The following is a 9418-nucleotide window of genomic DNA, read 5'->3' as shown; positions in this document are numbered from 1 at the left end:
CTGCAAAATAGGCAGGGAGAGCTTCTGGCTCACACGCGGGATTTGACAACACAAAGAGCACGCGTGGGTGTCAGAAAGGGCTCAAATCTCATCTCACACCACCGAGAGGGGGAATGGAACGGAGCAGCGGGGCAGGGACAGGACAGGACAGGAAGGAGCCGGGTTTGGGGGGGACACGGAAACGGGGGAAAGAGAGGTAACTGAACACGGGCAGGAGCATGGAGCGGGAGAGAGAGGGACAGGAGGGGATCCTCCCGGCGCCCCGGCTCCGCCCCGGCTCAGCCCCGCCCGGGCTGCTGCGCTCGGCAGAGCTCGGCTCCGTTCGGCTGGACTCGCCTCCTCGGCCAGCTTCGGCTACTTTCGGCCACGCTCGGCTATTTCCGGCCGCATTCGCCTCCATTCGCCTCTTCGGCAAAGCTCGGCTCGCCTCGGCTGAACTCGGCAAAGCTCGGCTCCGCTCGCCTCCTCGGCCCCTTTCGGCCGCTTTCGCCCACGCTCGCCTAGTCCCGCCCGCTCCCGCCTCCATTCGCCCACTCCCACAGCTCGGCTCCCTCCGCCCGGCCCCGGCTCCCTCCGGCTCACACATTTCCTCAGGGCACCTCAGCACAGGTTGCACACAGAAGCTGTGGCTGCCCCCGGATCCCTGGAAGTGTCCAAGGCCAGGCTGGACAGGGCTTAGAGCACCCTGGCATGGTGGAAGGTGTCCCTGCCCATAGCAGGGGCTGGAACGGGACGAGCTTTAAAAAAAGGTGCCTTCCCATCCAAACCCTTCTGGGATTCCACGAATCTGTGAACCGCTCCCGGCAGAAGGGCTACATTTCCATTGTGCTTCGAAAATGCTGCTGCAAGAACACGAAGAGAGATTTCAAATACTGTTAAAGTGGCACAACCACATCAAAAATTACGTCTGGGGGTAAAGTGGCAACTCTGCAATTCCAACCTCTGATACCAAGGACACATGGAGGGCTGAATCCTGGAGGTCCTTACATGACAGGATTTCTAGAGTTATCCGTCCCCAGTTTGCTGCTTAGGGTTAGAAAAGGTGGAATTCTGTTCTTAAGGGGTTACCACGTACCATCAACGTGAGAGACGGGGATGCTGATGTTTGATCAGAGTCCTGGAGCAGCCTGGAGCACGCTGGCTTCCCGAACCAGGTCTGCTGCCTTGTCCGTGTAGGGGTAGGGCTTTGTCCTCAGCCTCAGCAGGATCTGTCAGCAAAGGAGGAGAGAAAAGTAGAGTGCACCGGCTCCCAAGTGTGGGGGAACCATGTGCTGCTAAGGAAGACCACGTGCTGAAAGTGGTTGGAAGCCGGGCGGGTTTTGGGAGGACAAATTCCATATTACTTCTGCAGGATTCTGTCTACAGTTCCTGCTCTACAAACCAAATACATCAAACGACAACAACAAACAAACAAACAAAAAAACCCCACATTAAATCAACAACAACAAAATAATTACTCCTACCTCAATAACCCCATACTGCCCCAAACCATTCCAAGGAGGGCGGCAGGAGGGGCTGGCAAAGGCAGGGCCCCGCCGGGCCCCCCTCGCCGCTGCCATCCTTCTCCAGCGCCGCCGCTGAGCCGCCTTCAGCCCAAAACCCACCCAAAAATACCCCAAAATCGTCCTAAATGCCCCCAAAAACCCACCCAAAACTACCCAAACCCTCCTAAAAATATCCAAAAAACTCACCATAAAATGCCCCAAAACCAGCCCAAAACCCTCCCAAAAATACCCCAAAAAATCCACCCAAAAATATCCTAAAACCCACCAAAGAATACCCCAAAGCCCTCCCGAGAATACCCGAAAACCCTGCCCATAAACACCCTGAAACCCCAAATTAACCACTCTGAACCCCAAAATATCCCTGAGCTCCTCATACCCCAAATTTTCCTCCCCAACCCCCAAATTCTCCCCCGACCCCCAAAATTCACTTCTGGGTCTCGTCCTCGGGGGCCGGCGGCTGCCGGGGCCCCCCCAGGCCCGCGGGCGGCGCCCCCAAACCCGGGGGGAGTTCGGGGTCCGAGTCGGGGTCGTCCTCATGAGCCACCAGCCTGGGGACCCAAAAACCGGGGGGAACCCCGAATCGGGGGGGGGGACCCAAAATTGGAGGGGGTTCTGGGGGGTTCTGGAAGGTCTTTGGGGCATCCCAGGAGGACTTTTGGGGTCTCAGGGGGTTTTGGGGGTCCCAGGAGGAATTTCAGGGGTCCTAAAGGGAAATTTGGAGGTCCCAGGGGGAGTTTTGGGGTCCCAAAGAGAATTTTGGGCGTCCCAGGGAGGGCTTTGGAGTCCTGGGGAGAAGTTTGGAGGTTTCAAGGGGTTTTTGGGAGGAATTTTGGGGGTCCTGGGGGGGGGTTGGGGTCCTGAAGGGAATTTTTGGGTTCCCGAGGCTGTTTTTGGCGGTCCCGGGGCTGTTTTTGGGGGATCCCGCCGGGTATTTTTGGGGGTGCCGGGAGTGTTCTTGGGGTCCCCCCTCACCAGTCCACGGCCGGCTCCACTCCCCGGTTCCCGGTCAGCGCCAGCGCCTTCGCCCTGCGGGACCGGGGGGCTCCCGGTTATTTTTGGGGGGTCCCAGAGGGTTCTGAGGGGTCCCGGGGGGTTTTTTGGGGGTCTCGGTGGCGTTTTGGGGGTCCCGGGGGCTCCGGGGCCTGTCCGTGTGTCCCGCCCCCCCCCAATCCCATTCCCGGTGCCGGGTCCCCTCCGGCTGCTCCCGCCCGCCCTCCCCCGCTGTCCCCCCGGTGCCGCCGCCCTCAGCGCGCCGGGCCCCGAATCCCACCTCCAGCAGCGCCTCCAGAGCCGCCCGAGCCCGGTCCCACCGCCCGCCGCCATCACGGCGGCGCCGGGCTCCCGACACGTGGGGGACGGCGGCCGGCGAGGGACAGAAAGGCACAAAGCGTTCCGGTACGGACGGCGGCCGGAACGGGACAGAAAGCCTCCCTCGCCGCTGCCATCCTAATCCGGCGCCGCCGCGGAGCCGCCTCCAGCCCTCCCCTCACTCACAGACATCGCCCCGCTCGCCGCTCGCTGCCGCCCCTCGCCCCGTCTCGGTGATTTTGCCGGGCGCTGGCTGGGGGGCTGCAGTACCGCCCTGTGCCCACAAGGCGGCAGCACTTTTCAAGCGAGTCCGCGCCAAGCCACTCCCAAGAGGGCGGCCGTGGGCGGCGGGGTTGCAGTACCGCCCTGTGCCCACAAGGCGGCAGCACTTTTCAAGGGAGTCCGCGCCAAGCCACTTCCAAGAGTGCGGCTGCGGGTAGAGCGGCTGCACTACTGCCTTGTGTCCACAAGGCGGCAGCACTTTTCAAGCGAGTCCGCGCCAAGGCACTCCCAAGAGGGCGGTCGGGCTGCAGTACCGCCCTGTGCCCACAAGGCGGCAGCACTTTTCAAGGGAGTCCGCGCCAAGGCACTCCCAAGAGTGCGGCTGCGGGCAGAGCGGCTGCACTACTGCCCTTTGTCCACAAGGCGGCAGCACTTTTCAAGGGAGTCCGCGCCAAGTCACTTCCAAGAGGGCGGCCGGGCTGAAGTACCGCCCTGTGTCCACAAGGCGGCAGCACTTTTCAAGCGAGTCCGCGCCAAGCCACTCCCAAGAGGGCGGTCGGGCCGCAGTACCGCCCTGTGTCCACAAGGCGGCAGCACTTTTCAAGTGAGTCCGCGCCAAGGCACTCCCAAGAGTGCGGCTGCGGGCAGAGCGGCTGCACTACTGCCCTGTGCCCACAAGGCGGCAGCACTTTTCAAGTGAGTCCGCGCCAAGGCACTCCCAAGAGTGCGGCTGCGGGCAGAGCGGCTGCACTACTGCCTTGTGTCCACAAGGCGGCAGCACTTTTCAAGGGAGTCCGCGCCAAGCCACTTCCAAGAGGGCGGCCGGGCTGAAGTACCACCCTGTGCCCACAAGTCGGCAGCACTTTTCAAGCGAGTCCGCGCCAAGCCACTCCCAAGAGGGCGGCGGGGTTGCAGTACCGCCCTTTTTCCACAAGGCGGCAGCACTTTTCAAGCGAGTCCGCGCCAAGCCACTTCCAAGAGTGCGGCCACGGGCAGAGCGGCTGCACTACTGCCTTGTGTCCACAAGGCGGCAGCACTTTTCAAGCGAGTCCACGCCAAGCCACTCCCAAGAGGGCGGCTGCGAGCGGCAGGGCCGCAGTACCGGCCTTTGTCCACAAGGCGGCAGCACTTTTCAAGCGAGTCCGCGCCAATCCACTCCTAAGAGGGCAGCTGCGGGCGGCGGGGCCGCAGTACCGCCCTTTTTCCACAAGGCGGCAGCACTTTTCAAGCGAGTCTGCGCCAAGGCACTCCCAAGAGGGCGGTCGGGCTGCAGTACCGGCCTTTGTCCACAAGGCGGCAGCACTTTTCAAGCGAGTCTGCGCCAAGGCACTCCCAAGAGGGCGGCGGGGTTGCAGTACCGCCCTGTGTCCACAAGGCGGCAGCACTTTTCAAGCGAGTCCGCGCCAAGGCACTCCCAAGAGGGCGGCCGGGTTGCAGTACCGCTCTCTGCCCACAAGGCGGCAGTACCGCGCCGTCCCCGCCGGCACGGCCTCGGCAGCGAACGCCCCAAAGCGTCCGCGCGGGAAAGAACGGAACAAAAAGCCTGCCTGCGACCCGACAGGAACCGAAAGAAAAAAGCTTTACTCTTAAGCTGCAGTTCAACACGCTTTATTTTTATGTTTTTCATATTTATATTCACATTCGGATTTGTAATGGATATTGATGGAAAATTATATTTTCATAATTTCTTACATTTATTCCTATTATATTTTATTTCAGATTTTTATACGTATCCTAATGGATATCTTAATAGAGGTCAGGGGAGGGTGTGTGGCTGGGGGCGGGGCCAGGGGAGGGGGTAAGGACAGGGGTGGGGGTTAGAGGGTGGGGTCAGCATTGGGGGAGGGGGGTCAGCATTGGGGGCGTGGTTAGGGGTGGGGTCAGGGTGTGGGGGAGGGGGTGGAGGGTGGGTCAGGGAAGGGGTTAGGGTAGAGGGAGGATTCAGGGTGGGGGTGTGGCTACCAGACAGACCCCTCCCCTACCCCCCCTATACATATATATATAAATATAAAAATATTGTCAGGCGCAGCAGTGGAAAATTTGATGCTACCAAGGAGTAAAAATTTTTATTTTTACTTTGATGCTCCCAGGGAGTAGAAATTTTTATTTTTAAAGTTGTTTTTCTTTTTTTTTACTTCCTCGGAGCACGGTATTTTCTACTCCTGCTTTTTTATTCTAAGTACAGAAAGGGGAAAAAAGAGAGAAAGAGGAGGAGAGAGTGAGAAGAAGAAGAAGAGGAGAGAGTGATAAGAAGAGGAGAGACAAGAAGAAAAGGAGAGAGGAGGAAGACGAGAGAGCGAGAAAAGGAAAAAGAGAGAGGAGGAAGATGAGAGAGTGAGAAGAAAAAGAGGAGAGAGGAGGAAGAGGAGTGAGAAGAAAGGGAGAGAGATGAAGAAGAGTGTGAGAAGGAGAGAAGAGAGCAAGAAGAAGAGGAAAGCGTGAGAGGAAGAAGAGAGTGTGAGAAGGAAAGGAGAGAGTGACAAGAGGAAGAGAGAGGAGGAAGAGGAGTAAGTGAGAGGAAGAAGAGGAGAGAGAGAGGAGGAAGATGAGAGAGAGGAGAGGGTGAGAAGAAGAGGAGAGAGGAGGAAAAGGAGAGAGTGAGAAGAAAAGGAAAGAGTGAGATGAAGAGGAGAGAGTGAGAGGAAGAGAAGAGAGTGAGAGGAAGAAGAGAGAGGAAGAAGAGGAGAGAGAGGAGGAAGAGGAGAGAGGAGGAAGAGCAGTGAGTGAGAAGAATAGGAGAGAGGAGGAAGAGCAGCGAGTGTGAAGAAGAGGAGAGAAGAGGAAAAGAGCGAGAAGGAGAGAGTGAGATGAAGAAGAGTGTGAGAAGAAGAGAACAGTGAGAAGAAGAGGTGAGAGTGAGAAGGAGAGAGGAGAAAGAGGAGAGAGGAGAAAGAGGAGAGAGTGAAAAGAAAAGGAGAGAGAGATGAAGCGAGTGTGAGAAGAAGAGAGGAGAGAGTGACAAGAGGAAGAGAGGAGGAAGAGGAGTAAGTGAGAGGAAGAAAAGGAGAGAGAGAGGAGGAAGATGAGAGAGAGAAGAAGAGGAGAGTGAGAAGGAGAGAGGAGGAAGAGGAGAGAGTGAGGAGAAAAGGAGAGAGATGAAGACGAGAGTGTGAGAAGAGGAGAGAGTGAGAAGACAGGAGAGTGAGAAGACGAGGAGAGAGGAAGAAGAAGTGAGAGGAGGAAGAGGAGAAAGTGAGGAGAGGAGGAAGAGAGTGAGAAGAAAAGGAGAAAGATGAAGAAGAGAGTGGGAGAAGAAGAGGTGAGAATGAGAACAAGAAGAGGAGAGAGGAGGAAGAAGAAGAGAGGAGGAAGAGGAGAAAGTGAGAAAAGGAGAGAGGAGGAAGAGGAGCGAGTGAGAAGAAACGGAGAGAATGAGATGAAAAGGAGAGTGTGAGAAGAAGAGAGAGATGAAGAAGAGGAGAGTGAGATGAGAGTGTGAGAAGAAGAGGAGAGAGTCAGAGGAAGAAGAAAGAGGAGGAAGAGGAGAAAATGAGAAGAAGAGGAGAGAGGAGGAAGAGGAGAGAGTGAGACGAAAAGGAGAGAGTGAGAAGAAAAAGAGAGTGTGAGAAGTGGAGAGAGTGAGGAAGAAGAGAGAGGAAGAAGAGAGGAAGAAGAAGAGAGGAAGAAGAGGAGAAAGTGAGAAGAAGAGGAGAAAGGAGGAAGAGGACAGAGTGAGAAGAAAAGGAGAGAGTGAGATGAAGAAGAGGAGAAGGTGAGAAGAATAAGAGGAGAGAGTGAGAGGAATAAGAGGAGAGAGGAGGAAGAGGAGAGAGTGAGGAGAAAAGGAGAGAGAGAGATGAAGAAGAGAGTGTGAGGAGAGAGTGTGAGGAGAGGAGAGAGTGTGAAGAAGAGGAGTGAGAAGAAGAAGAGGAGAGAGGAAGAAGAAGAAGAGGAGAGAGGAAGAAGAAGAAGAGGAGAGAGTGAGAAGAAGAGGAGAGAGTGAGAAGAAGAAGAGGAGAGAGGAAGAAGAAGAGGAGAGAGGAGGAAGAAGAGGAGAGAGGAGGAAGAGGAGCGAGTGAGAAGGAGAGAGTGAGATGAAGAAAAGGAGAGTGTGAGAAGAAGAGGAGAGAGTGAGATGAAGAAGAGGAGAGTGAGAGGAGAGAGTAAGAAGAAGAGGAGAGAGTCAGAGGAAGAAGAAAGAGGAGGAAGAGGAGAAAGTGAGAAGGAGAGAGAGAGATGAAGACAGTGTGAGAAGAAGAGGAGAGAGCGAGAAGAAGGAGAGAGGAGGAAGAGGAGAGATGAGAGGAAGAGGAGAGAGGAGGAAGAGGAGTGAGAAGAAGAGGAGAGAGCGAGGAGAAGAAGAGGAGAGTGTGAGAAGAAGAGGAGAGAGAGTGAGAAGAAGAAGAAGAGGAGAGAGTGAGAAGAAGAGAGCGAGAAGAAAGAGTGAGAAAAAGAAAAGGAAGAGAAAAGAGTATGAAGAAAACAGAGCAAGAAAAATAAAAGAGATAAAAAGAGAAACCAAAAAATTCAGATTAGAAAGAGAAAGGCAAAAGAAAGGAGGGGTAAAGAGAAAAAGAGTGAAAGACAAAGAGAAAAGGAAGCACTTGAAATGAAAGAGAAAAGCAAATAGAGAGACAAGAAAAAGAAGAAATAGAGCTGAAAACCTACAGGAAAACAAATGGAGAGACTGAACACAAGGTAGGGTTCAAGAGAGAAAGAAATAGAGAGTTAGAAACACAAAAAATTAAAGTTGGACAGAAAAGTAAAAAGGGTTAGAGACAAAGAAAATGATAGCAAGTGTTAGAAAGACAAAGGCTGACAAAGAGAAAAAAAAGAAGAAAACATAGTGAAACCTAGATTGAAAGAGACAAAGAGACATGGGGAAATACATGTAGAGGAAGGGAAGAAAATAGACAGGGTGAGAAGGAAATAGGGTTAGAGAAACATAGAGATGTGTTAGAAATGGAAACAAAGGAAAACACAGCCAGAGACAAAGAGTTACACACGGAAGGATAAAGTGAGGAATAGACTAAAGAGGAAAGTAAGAGGCAAAGGGAGAAAAAGGGTGAGAATGATACGACTCAACCACACCAAAGAAAGACAGGAGATGGATGGTGGGCGGGGCAGAGGGTAAGAGGTATCATTATTAGGGCTGATTAATCTTTATTCCTTTAATTTAAACTTCAGCAATACACAGGGAAACAATGCATACAAATGCAAGTACAGAGACAAATACAACAAAGAATACATCATACCTAGGCACACAAGTACAAGTCCAATTTACATACAGCAAAATACATCAAAAGACAGGAACACCTGCAAAGACAGAACAATATAATGTATTACAAGGAAAATACATATTGACACAATATAACCGTGTCTCCATTTCAGAAAAGTCCACAACGCTTTTATTGTTATGACGCACCCGGAACAAAAACGGCGCAAAACGCTCCGCCGACGTGCACGCCCCCTTCGCGTTACGCACAAACTCACATTCACGGCAACTCGCTCCAGAGACTCCCAAAAAATCCTCCTGCCTGATGAAAACCCCCCCTGAAAGGCAAAGGCCATACACACAAGGTTGGAACTGCTCCACACACACACACACACACACAGCTGCAGACACAAGCACACACAAACTCTCACAGACAGACACAGACAGTCACACTCTCACACATTCTTCTGCTGACACGCTGGCTGCCACCCTTACGTGAAACGCTGCACTGAAGAATATGCTTAAACGCTTCTTCTGACCGCAGGACCTCCATGTCAAATGGTAGATTCCAGGAAATTCTGTAGGGACCCGGGGACCTACGAGACAAGGGGAGGCGGTCAGTGACTGACTATCTGAGAGCTAGGAGCTATACCAACTCTGGGCCCATCAGTGTTGTACCCCAAACCCCGTAGAGAACAGATGAACGGCAAAGCTTTATAACTGCTCTACCTGAGCGTGACTACGTGCCCGGGCAAGGCAGCTCCAATCACAATTGCCACAACAGAGGTGCATACAACATAAGCCATCGTAGGTACATACAGTATAAGCACAAACAACATAAGGCAACGTAGGTACATACAGTATAAGCACAAACAACATAAGGCAACGTAGGTACATACAGTATAAGCACAAACAACATAAGGCAACGTAGGTGCATACAGTATAAGCACAAACAACATAAGGCAACGTAGGTACATACAGTATAAGCACAAACAATATAAGACAACATAGGTACATACAGTATAAGCACAAACAACATAAGCCAACATAGGTAGGCGCAACATACGCACATACAATAGAAGCCGACACAGGTAGGTGCAACATAAGTGCATACAATGTAAGCCGACAGAGATACAAGATAAGTGAGGACTTGATATAATTCTCCAGAAGACTAATTTTTGAGCCCTATATCCTTTGAGAAGGCAGATGCTACGGAACTACTGTGGTC

The 9418-nt window shown here is 53.2% G+C and overlaps 1 long non-coding RNA gene across 1 annotated transcript; it reads right to left on the bottom strand.

Annotated features, from left to right (window-relative positions):
* Positions 1 to 8090: 8090 nt before the first annotated feature.
* LOC146763334 (uncharacterized) lies at positions 8091 to 9175 on the bottom strand. The gene is made up of 2 exons (XR_014951887.1): positions 8686 to 9175; positions 8091 to 8528 (listed from the first exon to the last, which is right to left on the bottom strand). It is a non-coding gene; the product is annotated as an uncharacterized LOC146763334 (long non-coding RNA).
* Positions 9176 to 9418: the final 243 nt, after the last annotated feature.

This window comes from Lonchura striata, chromosome 1A, assembly GCF_050655825.1.
Source record: "Lonchura striata isolate lonStrDom1 chromosome 1A, ASM5065582v1, whole genome shotgun sequence".
Classification (NCBI taxonomy): domain Eukaryota; kingdom Metazoa; phylum Chordata; class Aves; order Passeriformes; family Estrildidae; genus Lonchura; species Lonchura striata.
The sequence above is the reverse complement of the archived record's forward strand: the minus strand, read 5'-3'. Positions and strand labels throughout refer to the sequence as shown.